We start from the raw sequence: 14,101 nt of genomic DNA, 5'->3' as shown, positions 1-14,101 counted from the left end.
TTGATTTGTTTATTGCAGTAAACAGTCAAATAATCGTTCAGTTTTCTTCAACTGCCGTTCTCATTGCGTAAAAAATAAAACTTAGCTTTTGTTGTCGCTTCATAATGAGACCAAACAAACAAACAAAGCGTGAATCGATCGGCAAAGCAACGAACGTATGCAGAACGTTGAAATGTAGGATCCAGTCTCTCTCAGAATTGCATGGAACACCTGTAACAATAAGTACTCGTACGCACGTAGTATGAAATGACAGTCATTTCGCGCACTGATTTCAGGCTAGTAACGACACAGTCTTTAATTTACTTTTATTATTGCCTGCTGCTTTAAAAGTACTAAATATATACGGGGTTACTTGTTTTTCTTTTATTGTTGGGTTTTTTTTGTTTGTTTTTTTTGTTTTGTTTTTTTTTTGTTTTTTTGTGTTTTTTTTTTTTCGCGTCAGTACGACTCCACGATCATTTCATTTTGCGTCAGAATAGAATATTCCGCGTCAATGACGCAAAAACGTGACCTCGATTGAACACTTGTGGGTGGGTGTGGTAAAGCGGCTTTCGGTCTTTTTCTAAGAACTATCATCGCAATCAGCGTAAACATTCTCACATTAAAACATTTTTGCTGTATTACAGACGCCTCACTTAGAATGTCTTCGGAAGAGATTCGAAGAAGAATCGGTGATTTGCCGCAAGACAATCCTGCACGGTGTGAAGGTTTGATTCGAAAGCTGCATAAAAACATCATGCGCTTGGAAGATCCCGTTGAGAAAGAGAATCTACTTGAGGAGCTGGAAGCAGTTGCCTGCCGGGGATTGTGGGAGGACCTGAAGAAGATGTTGGAAGACGATGGGTTGGACCTTGAAGGGTTACCCCTGGTTATGAAATGCCTGACAAATACAGAACAACTTGCAGGATGTTTGTATAGAAATTCCGAAGAGGATATTAAGAAGGAAAGCCTTGCGAATATAAACATGCGGCTTCGACGACGTCTCGAGGTGCTTGAAGGTCTTTTTGCTAATGATATTGATGTTACTAGAGAATGGGTGAAAAGGCTTTGTGGGGGAGCTCCGTCACTCCAAGAACTTTCTCGGCTACGATCGAGCGATCTAAAGGATTTTTGCCGGGGAGCTGATGAAGGAGAAATGAGCCAAGTATGCAAACTGATTGAAACTGCTAGGTTGCATCGAAAACTGCTCTCCGACAATCTACAGGATGAGAGGCTCGTGCAAAACAACAAAGCAGCGAAAGATAAAATTGAAGCAAATCTGAAGGAGGCGAAAGAAGGGATGAATGAAGTTAAAAAAATTGCTACAGATGGATCAGAGACAGCAAAGAAGACTGTTAACGACAAAATAGAAGAAATTAAGAGGAAACTTGAGCTGCCTTCAGAATGGTTCAAGCAAGATCAAGTACAACCAGATCAGCTGTTTCAACAGTTAGATCAGATCATTCAGCAATGCGACGAAGTCGTGGAATCAGGTGAAAGTTATAAGAACGGGGTAGAGGTGATCACCAACGCCAGCGCCGGGAAGGCATTATTCGGAATTTTTCATTCTGAATACGAAGTACCTAAACCAGCGGGCATGCCGCTTATCCTGCCACCAACAGATGTGACGTTAACCAATCCAAGCTTATCCAGGGATATGAACTTTATAAAGTTCTCTGCATCAGGAGCAGCTGCAGATTACATCCGGACCGTTGAGTCATTAAATACAAACATTGGTCTCGCTTTGGCTGGTTTCGAGGGCTTAATGTTTGGTGAGGTACAAGGAGCTGGTAGTCATGCGCGACTGAAACAATTCCATGGTTGTGAAAGAGAATTCTCAACCAGTACGTCTGTTCTTCGTTACACCCGAACGCCAACAAAATCCTTTCTATAGGAACGAAACCAAATAAAACTTTGTGAATCAGCTAAGGAAATGGCAAGGTCCATTGTCCAGGGTGCCGAGATGAACATGGTCGAAAGTCAAGAAATCGCTCGCCTATTCTTTCAACATTATGGAAGTCATTTTCCAGCCGGTGTTCAGACTCTTGGTGGCGTGTTTTTTAGCATCGCGGAGGCGGAAAGTAAAGGAGCCACTAAGACATCCGAGTTAATAGAGGCAGCCACTAACCATCTTCGAGTGCAAATGTCTTCCGGATTTCTCGGCGGATTTGGAGGAAATGGAGGAAGTGCTTCTGTTGAGCACACTGGGTCTCAAGGTAGTAATAAGGGAAAGCACACGAAAAGTCGTCATGAAGTCTTTACCTACTATGCCAGATCCATTGGACCGACGGCAACAAATCCCAACACTTTCCAAAAACTTTTATCTTTAAATTCAACTTGGTCATTGATTGACTGTGGGCCTATTGGAGGGTTCATACCAGTATGGGAACTACGTATGATGCACGATCCTTCGCAGTAGATAGCGCTATTTATGCAATAGCGAAAATCAGACCTGAAAAAAATCAGGCCTGTACAGGATTCGAACCACTGACCTCTGCGATACTAGTGCAGCGCTCTACCAATTGAGCTAACAAGCCAACTGGGAACAGGCCGTTAAGTTGATTCGTAATAAACCCGTGATGATAAATCAGATACAATGAATATATGAAGTTCATATATTTTGAACTGCGGTATTAAATACGTATGATGCACGATCCTTCGCAGTAGATTTAGCTCAATTGGTAGAGCGCTGCACTAGTATCGCAGAGGTCAGTGGTTCGAATCCCGTACAGGCCTAATTTTTTTCAGGTCTGATTTTCGCTATTGCATAAATAGTGCTATCTACTGCGAAGGATCGTGCATCATACGTATTTAATACCGCAGTTCAAAATATATGAACTTAGTTTGGGAACTGTTAAGAGATGTCGGCAGTGTGTACCACACAGCAGCTAACGCTCTGGAAAAAAATTGGCAAGATGACGAAAACAAGAAGAAAGATCGAAAAATCGCAAAAGATGAATTGTTGCGTATGAAGGAAGATTACATCGCAGGGGTAGGAATTCTACTTCGGATACAAGTTAGATATCGCAAGGTGTTGATCTTTGATACGAGGCTCTATCCATTGAGCTAACCGCCTCCCAGTTAGCTCAGTGGATAGAGCGCTGGACTAATATGCGGGAGGTCGAGGGTTCGAGCCCCGACTGGCCCAACACTCAAGGTCTTAAAATAATTGAGAAGAATATGCTGCCTTTCTATAACATCAAGAAATGGTTTAGATATTCTAGTCTTCTCGGATAGGGACGAATAAATGGAGGTCCCGTCTCCTGCAGGGTTAGGGGTAGGAGACGTTAATTTCCCACGCACGAGATTACTGTGTGATGGATGTCCTCCCCTGGGGTGGGATGGGTGGGTTGTTGTCTTGCGTTTCCTACATGAGCCGCTGGCGCGGGCAATATGGGTAACCATGCCCCACGTAAAGACATTAAACTTTGATTACTAAGGATCGTGCATCATACGTATTTAATACCGCAGTTCAAAATATATGAACTTCATATATTCATTGCATCTGATTTATCATCACGGGTTTATTACGAATCAACTTAACGGCCTGCTCCCAGTTGGCTTGTTAGCTCAATTAATAGAGCGCTGCACTAGTAACGCAGAGGTCAGTGGTTCGAATCCCGTACAGGCCTGATTTTTTTCAGGTCTGATTTTCGCTATTGCATAAATAGCGCTATCTACTGCGAAGGATCGTGCATCATACGTATTTAATACCGCAGTTCAAAATATATGAACTTCATATATTCATTGCATCACTTTGATTACTATTGCTTACCATGATTACGAGGTAAAAACGCAAATTTCATAGGGAAAGCTCTGGAAAGCAGAAGCGCCAACAAATGAGCCAGTAGGCGTGGGTCTCAGAAACTAACCAATCATCGACGTGCCCTAGGCCTTGACTTTGGCCACGAGTATTCAATGAATCAGATCTTCAATTTTGCGGTGGGAAAGGCGTTCTTTTCTCTCGGTGATGGAATCTGTTGACGATTTCCGACTCGATTCGTTCGTAGATACGTCAAGTTTTGATAATATGGAGGGACCACAGCATAACTCGGAGATAGGAGGCCCTTTAGGGTCGGTAAATCCTAAAAAATCTGGCGATAGGACTTCCCTAAACTCGCTGTACCAAGACGATGCAAAATCCGTCTCTTCTCAAAGTTCTCAAACTTCATCACGTTCCCGGAGATCTTTAGATTCCGGTAGTCCTATCATGGAAAATCAACTGATAGACTCGCGTAATACGGAGTCTACAGGAAATCTCGTCGAGTCGATCACTGTAGATAATACGGACGACCGGCGGGTTCAACAACAACAACAACAAGACATCATTTCGCGCCTGATCGGGTTAAATCCATCCTCGCCGAGCGCGCTTAGCGCTAATGCAGGAGATGACTTTATTCAGGAGGTTTCTCAACCTATGGTCAACAATCACAACACAAGTTCCTCTGCTATTCGTAACCATTAACACGAGGGAGAGTCTTTCAGGAATGTTTTCAAAAAGCCTCACTGTCTATCCTTCGAAGAAACAGACCTCTCTTCCTACGTTCACGAGAGTGAGAACGAGAGAAAGATATCCCAGGCACTTCTAAATGAAGTGGGAGTCGACCCCAGAGCGAGGAGATATAAAGATCAGTATCAACGTTTGGCTATCAAAGATGGTGACGTGAAGTCGTTCGTCGACAAGGCTTTTCGCCACCTCTTGGTGAAAGAACACTATCAAGCGCTCTCTAAGGCCGCACCAAAACCCAATCTTCAATGTATGGACTGGGCTAAACTCGACTCAACATTTCAAGCCGAACTTTCCTTTAACGACGGAAAGGCGAAGCCGGAGCTTCAACGCTTGAACGAAGAATGTTCTCTATTGAAAGACCATGTTCGCAACTTTACCGACGCAGCGGGTCCTCTTGTCGCCCTCCTTCATTTCTGTGAAGCAGGACGTAACCCAGATGCTGCTCAGGTAGTTAACGCCATAAAGCAAAGTTTGCTTTTCCTGCTTAATGCATCAGCCCAAGTCAATCACTGGCGCCGAAAACGGGTCTTCCTGGAGTTAAAATTATATAACAGCCTCAAATCCTCCTTGGATGCGGTACCCGAAGAGGACGATGAATTATTTGGCGAAGCCTTTATGAAAAAGATGGTTGATGAAAATCAGAAGCAAAAAGCGGCCCACAAGCAGGTATTCGAATTCAAAAGACGGGCATCTGGTCATTATGACTCTGAGGACTTTTATGACAAGCTCTCGCATTCCTCGCGTGAACGTCGTGCAGACCTTAATAGCTCAACTGAACCTAAGCCAAAGCGACACTCAGGTGATGGTAGACCCAGAAGAGATGCCCACCAGCCTTTTCGGGCAGCTGCCCCTGGACGATTCAGCAAGCCCAACTGGTCCAGAGGGCAGAACATGCAGACCAAGGGTGGGTTCACAAAGTTCCTTAACAACAACATCAACAATGGAGCTCGTCCAGGGAGCATCAACAACAACAACACCACAAAGTAAGTCCTCTTTCAACATCCCTTTTACAAAGTAATGTCCTACTTGTAGCAGGAAGGACAGCTCACTTTATTCAAACTTGGGAAACTATTACTCGGGACCGGTGGGTCTTGGACACAGTCAAGGGCTACCAAATAGAATTCCTTGAGACTCCTTCCCAGACCCATTGCCCAGCCCCACCCCGTATGTCAGCTTCAGAACCCGTATGTCAGCTTCAGAAGAACTGACGGTGGACGAGGAGATACAGAGCCTCCTCAAAAAAGCTGCAATTGAGCCAGTATTAGTAAAAACTCAAGGCTATGTAAGCAACATCTTCATTGTCCCAAAAAGAGAGGGGGGACTGGTCCAGTAATCAACCTGAAAAGCCTAAATGCCCTCACGGCATACCATCATTTCAAGATGGAAGACCTATCCCTGCTAAAAAAACATGTTGACCCCAGGGGACTGGATGGGGAAACTGGATCTCAAGGATGCGTATTTCACTATACCTATTCACAAAGACCACTGGCAATACCTAAGATTCTAATGGAAACACTCAATGTTCGAATTCACTTGCCTGCCTTTCGGGCTCAGTCAGAGTCCAAGAGTGTTTACGAAGGTTCTAAAACCACTTGTGGCATACTTAAGGAGACAAGGTGTCCGCCTGTTAATTTACCTGGACAACATTCTTGTTATGGCAAAATTACCAGAACGTCTTTCTCGGAACTTACAAAAAGTCCAGAGTCTCCTTCAATCCCCTGGGTTTTTTTTTTATCAATACTCTCAAATCACAGGTCAACCCTGTCCAGCAGATAGAATTCCTAGGGTAATAGTAAACTCAAGGGATATGACCCTAAGGGTCCCAGGGGACAAGGTAGAAGGTGTCCTAGGCAATGTAAGACTTCTTTTGAAGAAATCTACAATTTCAATAAGGGGACTTGCTCAGGTTATAGGGAAACTTCAAAGTTGCAAAATAGCAGTGCTACTTGCCCCCTTCATTACAGGGCCCTACAAAGACAAAAGATCAGAGCTCTAGCAAAATTCAAGAATTTCGACTCCCACATAATCTTAGACAAGGAGTCAAAAACAGACCTTTTGTGGTGGCAGACTCACTTCCGAACGGTGAAACCTTGCCCCATCCGCCCGGCAGCTCCATCCATTATAATAGAATCGGATGCGGCAAGTACAATAGGATGGGAGACCCACATGGGAAATCAATCAATCCGGGAACTATGGTCGTTGGAAGAAAAGACCCTCCACATAGATTTGCTCGAGCTGAAGGCTGGTTTCCTAGCATTACAAGCTTTTGCAAGGAGCCACAGGGACTGCACGGTTCTCCTGAGAATGGACAACACAACCGCAGTTGCCTATGTAAACCTCGGGGGAACCCATTCAAAGACTCTGTGCACACTAGCCCTACAATTGTGGGACTGGGCTCTAGGGAGAGACTGTCACTTGAACCATCGAGCAGATGCCCTTTCAAGGGAATTATCACGGGACCCAGGAGACTGGAAACTGAATATAACCTGCTTTCAGGTCCTCCAGTCCAGGTGGGGTCCCCTGGACATAGATTTGTTTGCCAGCCGGACAAACAAACACCTCGACAACTACTTCAGTTGGCTTCCAGATCCGGAAGCCCTGGGCAGAGACGCTGTCCTCCATATATGGGTAGGGATGAAGGGTTACGCATTTCCGCCATTTGTTCTTCTCCCTGCCTGCCTGAAAAAGATTCGGGAGGAGGAAGCCCTTTTGGTGCTTGTGGCTCCCGTCTGGAAAGTGCGGCCTTGGTATCCCACTCTGTTATGCATGGCAGTGGACTTTCCCATCCTTCTCCCTCCCGAAGCAACGCTCCTGTCAGCCCAAGGGGGGGACTTGCACCCTCTGATCCAAAACGGAACTCTGTTCCTGTCAGGGTGGCTCTTATCTGGAGAAAAAATGCAACCTCAGGCCTTTCAGAGGAAGCTTCAAAGGTTTTCCTTGCTTCATGGAAGCCAACAACAAACCTTCAATGCAACTCGGCCTGGAGAAAGTGGTTGCGTTGGTATAGTAAATGGAAAGCTGATCCACTTTCTCTGCCTATAATTATGATTGCTAACTTCTTAGCCCATTCTCACTCTGAGGGTTTAGCCTACAAGACTATTAATACTTATCGTTCCTGCCTTTCATCTTCTCTCCCACCAATTGATAATTCAGATATTGGTAAACACCCCCTCATTATGAGAGTTATGTGAGGTATTGGTTTAACTAACCCTCCTAAACCTCGATATAGTCATACATGGGATGTTAAAATTGTCACCAACTATATCCAGTCCCTTAACGAGAACAACCAGTTACCTCTTAAGACTCTTTCCCATAAGTTGGCCGTTTTGTTACTTTTATCATCGGGTAGAAGGTCTTGCGAAATCACCTCTCTTGACCTCAAATATTTTGTTAAAAAGCCAGAAGAAATTTTATTTAGCATTCCAATACTCACCAAGACGCAGAACGGCAATTCTCCTACCAAGGAGGTTTTATTCCCAAGATTCCCCTTTAATCCGAAATTATGTGTGGTTTCTTGCCTCACAGATTACATGGATCGTACAAGCACACTAAGAAGTGATGATAGGCTACTCGTTTCTTACAAAAAGCCATATCGACATATTTCCTCTTCCACATTGGCCAGATGGACTGAATGCCTTCTTTCCGTGGCAGGGATTGACACCTCACTTTTTAAAGGCGCATTTACACGACATTCATTTGGGGCACGGCACTCCAAACTTTTGGCACGCGGGCCGATAGTTTTGGGTACGGTCCGCTTGATTTACACGGCAAAACATGTTCAAGTATTTTCGATGTTGATTTCTGAAACGGCACCACTGAAACAAGAACGGCACTCTTTAAATTTGTGAGTCCCTGCGCTTATATGACAGCGGTTCACATATTTCACGCGCGCTTTCGCGGGCTTTTCGAAAAGAAAATGGAAGATTCTCGAGTGAAAAAAGCAAATCTAGTAGAATGTGCTACTTATCTGTAGCGTGCTGTAAACTTCTCTCGTTTCCTTTGAAGTTTTGCTGTTTTCTAAAGCGAACTGGATACATGCCTCTGACCAGAGGTCGATTAATATCTCTGTGGCGTCGTTACTCCAGGAGCAAATTTGGCCACGATTCCTTGTCGCCATCTTTCTTCCTGCGAAAAGCACAAGATTAGGCGCCCTGAAGGCTCATTTTCGACCCCAGAGCCTTCGGTTTCGTGGTCGGTCATGAGCGCAAAGACTCTGGGGCCGAGAATACTTCTGGTTTCGGCACGCGGACCTCTTTTTAGGCGGGCCGAGACTACCTCCTGAGGTGGTCTCGGCTCGCCTAAATTTTTAGGCACGCGGCCCGAAAAATTTGCTTTTACACGGCAAAAATCAAGCGGGCCGTGCCCTATATTATTGGCCCGCGTGCCAAAATTTAGGAGTGCCGTACCCAAAATGGGGAATGTATGTTTTTCCAAACTCGAACATACGGCGAGCTTTTTCAATTCCATTATAACCCGACTCCTTTTCTTGCCCTTAAAGCGCAGAAAACCCTTAGGCACCCAAACTCTTGATTTGAGACAAGTCTCGATCCTTAAGATGTCAGATTTCTTGTGAGGTTACCGAACTGGAAATTAACTCCACCCGTTCAACACTTTTCGCTCTAGAAAACTAATTGAATGAAAGTAACATTGACTAATTGAAATGTAATTGGATAGATCTGTTTTAAAAGTAAATACAGGTCTCACCACAGTAATTTGAAGGTAGGTCAATTGTAATCATTCGATGACACACTTGCGTTCACAAAATTCGTCTAGAAACCAATCTTCCGCGGGCAACAAAAGTGACTTGAGAGAGAGAAGGGGAAATAGAGTTGTGTACGGGCTAAAGGTCCGTCCGTCGAGTAAAAAACTGTGACCTGAAAAACTGCTCTTAGCCTACTTTTAACAAGGGTGTTCTGAAAGGAATTGTGATATCAAAAAATCTAATCAATAATTGAATTTAAATTCTAACGTTTATCCCGTGTTAAGGTTGTAACATTTGTCGCGAATAAGGGATCATTTTTCTATGTATAGTAATATTCGTCCTGCGTTCTAGAGGTATGCTAAGCCTTTTAGGACCCTAAGTTATGTACTTGTTCCTCCTTCCACTTTATGTTTTAGATGAGCCAACTAGCTAATCGAAAACGCAGCTTACATAAAGAAAACCTAGTTTATACACGACAGTTTGAGGACATAGAAAATGCGTTCAACGAGGCGATAGAATTCATCATGGAAGACCTGCAGCACAACATCTGTGACGTCACTTGTAACTCATTTGGCCGCTCTGATAGTCGACATCGTTGCCGTTTAAGATGCTATAAAGTCCTTATCGATGAGCCGTTAGCGAAGGACGTCATCCCGCAGCCTCCAAGAGACCCTCTTGTGCAAGTTATGGCTGTCGATTGACTCACACTCTTCAAGAATTCGAAATATTTCCCCTTCAGATCTTTAGTAAAACCTTCTTCAAATGGAACTAAACTAAAACTGGCTCAGGAGTTTAGAAATCATACTTAAGTTTTTTTATCACCTCACCTAAACGTGACCCGTTGATGTATAAATGGTTGTTGAAAAGTAATAACTGTTTGCAGTTTCTCTTTTTCTGCACCAGGGGCATTAAAAATGCTCGTTAGTTTCTTCTTTTAATTTGATATCTTCTAAAGGGGTAGAATTAGTTTAGAATTTTGAGGCTCGAAAATAAATCCAGGCTAGCTCCACGGAAATTATATCTAAAGGGAAAAAAATGCATAATTTTTTTAGCAGACTAACCCTTTACATCCCAACTTCAGTATCTATATTCCCCATACTCTTCTCTCTTTATTTCCTTTGGTACTGACAAGGAGAATTGGTTTAACAATCAAAGCTTCTTAGGTTGACGATCATTTCCTTTATTCTTATGATCTTTTTGAATGATTGAGCAGTATTATTGTCAGGAGAGATAAGATAATGGCCACTCTTAGAGTTAAACTGGTCAACTAGCCTCTTCTCTGTTTCCGTGTATCCTTAATTTTGACGATATTCTACTTTACGGATAAACTGTTGAATTCTAAAATAATTTTAAGGCTTAAGGAAACTTTCCATGGGCAAACCAGACAGGGAATAGTTCAATTTGTCGAAACGAAAGACGTGACAACTGCGTGACGCGAAGCGTGACGTCATAGAAACCGGTTTAGACCGGTTAAGGGAACATGAGCGAGCGTTGTAGGGCGAGGAGAAGATGGCGAACGCACTGTCTTGTGTGATGTAAATAAATGTTTTTAAAGCTAGCCAGTGTCAAGAAATCACCGCGACAAATTCCCTTTTTCATGTGTTAACTCTCCCTAAAAAGATTCCAAGTTGAGAGACATTACGATTTGTAATTTGTACTTTTTCTAACAATATCATTGTGTTTGAGTTGTGGTAATTAAGTAAGTAATTAATTGCGACTTGTATTTTGCAAATTGCAATTTTTCTAACAATCATTGTGTTTGAGTTGTAGTAATTAAGTAAGTAATTAATTGCGATTTGTATTTTGTAATTTTTCTAATAAGATCATTAAGTTTGAGTTGTAGTAATTAAGTATTCTCTCTTGTGAAAATTTGAGGGAGAACACAGTTATTGCGCGTTTTCAGAAATTCAAATTCTTGCTGCACTTCATTCTGAATTCCGAATTCACATCACTGCATGACAATTGCATTCACAAGTTAACCCTGTTATAGTATTTTAATCAAAAACAAGCTATCGTCTACGTTTTTGAAATAAAAAGTACATGTTTCAATTTCACAAAAAAGTTTTCCCGTATTAAAAAAAAGTAAAAAATTTCAAAAATATTCCCCTTTAGACAGTTTATACAAGTTTCTAATAAAAGATAAATGGACGCAATTTTTTTCTAGAATTTAAAATGTCTTTACACATTCTGCAATCACGTATGTCGCTATACGTGAATTCTGAATTTAGTCAATGCATTTTGAATTGAATAAACGCGTTTTGAATTGAATACTTTTTGCCAGGCGTTCCTGGCGGAATTCTGGATGGCCTGGTCGCTTGTTCAGAGCTGCGCTTTTTGACCAGCGGCTCTCGTGTCTTAAAACAACCACCCGAAAGCGTACTCTGAACTGCCTATAGTTGTATTTTTGTATTTTTTTTCTTCTGGATGGCACAACTTGCGGATAATACAGCCTTTACAACGGAGCAATGGCAGTTTTTACAGAGCGTAAGGCTCACTCTTGGATTTATCCCGACGATCGCACCAAGATGTCAGCGAAGATGTTGCTGATCACGCTTTGTTTCGGCTACAGCAATTGTCGCTGTGTTAAATGGGGTTGACAGGCCTACACGACTCCCAGCGCGTGTTTAGAGTAGCCTCTTCAAAGTTTAGCCTTCACGAGTATGTCTTTGAGCGACCGCCCTCTTTTGTAAGATACGAGCGGCGGATTTTTGTAGAGTTCGATCAGTAGTGGTTGTGTTTCAATTAAATGCCAGTTTTTCATGAGAATTTGCCTTATGTGTGGCACTGATGGTTGGTATTGTGTAACAAAAGGCAAGATTCGTTGGTTCGTCTTCGGTTTCTGTTGGAGAGCTAATTTCCTGTTTTTGAAATTCACCTCTGAGAGGGTTGCGTTAATGAGGTCCTCTGGGTAGCCTCTCTTTAGCAAATGCGCTTTGAAATTTGCGATTTTCTCCTGGAATATCGTTTGAGAGGAGTTTGTTCTGAGAAGTCTGAGGGCCTCCCCTTTTACGAAGCCTTTTTTAACTCCTTGTGGGTGACAGGAACTATAGTGTGTCTCTCCTTTGACTGTATTACACTGACTTCTAAGCAGGATGTGACAGTCGCTCTATTCTCCACTCCCCCCCCCCCCCCCCCATTCAATCCTGAACCTATCTGTCGTGTTATTTCCCAGTCCCCGTTTCCGGCAAGCTGTCACACAAAAAAGAAGGGGACTTATTTATGCTTTTAATGTCTCGCAATAAAAAGGTATGTGTGTTCTTACAATCTCCGCCTCCTTTCTTGATCGAGATCTACAATTCATCGTTCGGTGAAGGTATGGTCCTGAAAAGGGGAGGCTTTTTTTTTTAATAATAAATAATAAAAACAAAGAGGAGCAGGCACAGTTAAGAAATGTCGTGAACGAAAAGCAGGTTTTAACTATTTCGATCAGTTTATCATCAAAAAATTGTCCCTGGTACTGTTGGTGCCAGGATTAAGGTTACTTCCCACCTTCAGAGGCCGAAAAAAATGTTTTTTTTTTATTGGACTAGAGTGCAGTTAGACATTTTACTTAAAGTTTACACAAAGAAAAATTTTGAAATCTCAAAAAGCGACCGACTTATTTGGGAAAACGTATTTTGGAATAAGAGTTAATAAATCAGGAAGGTGTCGTAATCTCGTAAATGGGCGAACCCCCTGGGGAAATATTCGCGGCAATTTCGTGTTGTTTGCATATTTTGTTTAATCGCGCACTTGACAAAATTCACCCGCGAAAGTTCTCTGCTAGTGGAAAATCTTTTCTCATGGATAAAAAAAGAAACTAAAATTATAGAGGAGTCCCTGGGCAGAGAAAAAGAAAAAAACAGGCCCAAAGAATAGAGAAATGGCACCATTTTGTCAGGAAAAAAAACCAGTCCTTACACTCCTCTCCAAGCTGGCATCCAAAATACGAACAAAGAAGTCGCCTTCAAATCTACATTTGTCGTACGTAAGGTTAAAAACGGAGTTTCCTTTCAATAAGCAAGTACCTATGGCGCCTTTATACCGTCAAAATTCAACATGTTAAACGAAAATCAACATTCCAAAATGAGCTCCATAGCGCCAATTCAATCAACAAACCTTTTCTAAATCGAGTGCCATCTCCTCGTAGTGGAAGGGTTAATTTTATCAGATACTTTTTAAATTGATTAGGTACCTTTTAAATCGCTCCGACGAAGGGCTAACACTCGAAACGTCAGCTTTTGTAATCGTTACGGTGGCCAATTTACCATTTCAACTTTGTTGATATATCCAAATTATTTCGTTACCCCCACCGACGCAACCCCAAACAGTTTCTTTCCAAACTATCAGCTTTTTCACCTTTTAAATCGATCAGTTTCCTTCTATATTGAACAAATTAACTCGTTTACTTTAAATCAAATCGATCAGTTCCTTCCTGGATCGTTCAACATTAAATCAAATCGATCATTATACCCAAGATGCTTAGCTGGTATACTATATCCGCTGACAAAACACAACCGCGGGCTCTTCCGTTTCCTCGTGGAGCCCGTCGAAGGACGACAGGGGTAAATGTAATTATACTTTAAGATATGTCCCTGGAATATGATTTATTCATGAAAGTAACGCATGGTTCTTTAGACATTGTACTCAGTAATATCTTCAACCCATCGAATGCTCTTGGTGTTAAAATTTGGAACTCAATTCCACCCTCAATAAAAGAACTTTAAAAAAATTATCGTGTAAACGACAATCCCACCTTAGGGCATTTGGATGGCTTATGTATCTCCAACCCATCGAATGCTCTTGAATCAGATAAAACGGACACCAGATACATTCGCAAATCACTCAGGAACTTCTCGTGTCGTGTACTCCTTTAGCACAGTCATATTGAATCAGGCTGACAAACCCGAGCCTCTAAAAACACTCCCAGG

At 42.5% G+C, this 14,101-nt stretch overlaps 1 pseudogene; it reads left to right on the top strand.

Moving 5' to 3' along the window:
• Nucleotides 1-123: 123 nt before the first annotated feature.
• On the top strand, nt 124-11,336 carry LOC148725309 (uncharacterized; annotated as a pseudogene).
• The last annotated feature ends 2,765 nt before the right edge of the window (nt 11,337-14,101 follow it).

The sequence above is a fragment of the Stylophora pistillata genome, chromosome 8 (assembly GCF_964205215.1).
Source record: "Stylophora pistillata chromosome 8, jaStyPist1.2, whole genome shotgun sequence".
NCBI lineage: Eukaryota > Metazoa > Cnidaria > Anthozoa > Scleractinia > Pocilloporidae > Stylophora > Stylophora pistillata.
Note: the sequence above shows the minus strand (reverse complement) of the source record. Positions and strands in the feature narration are given on the sequence as shown.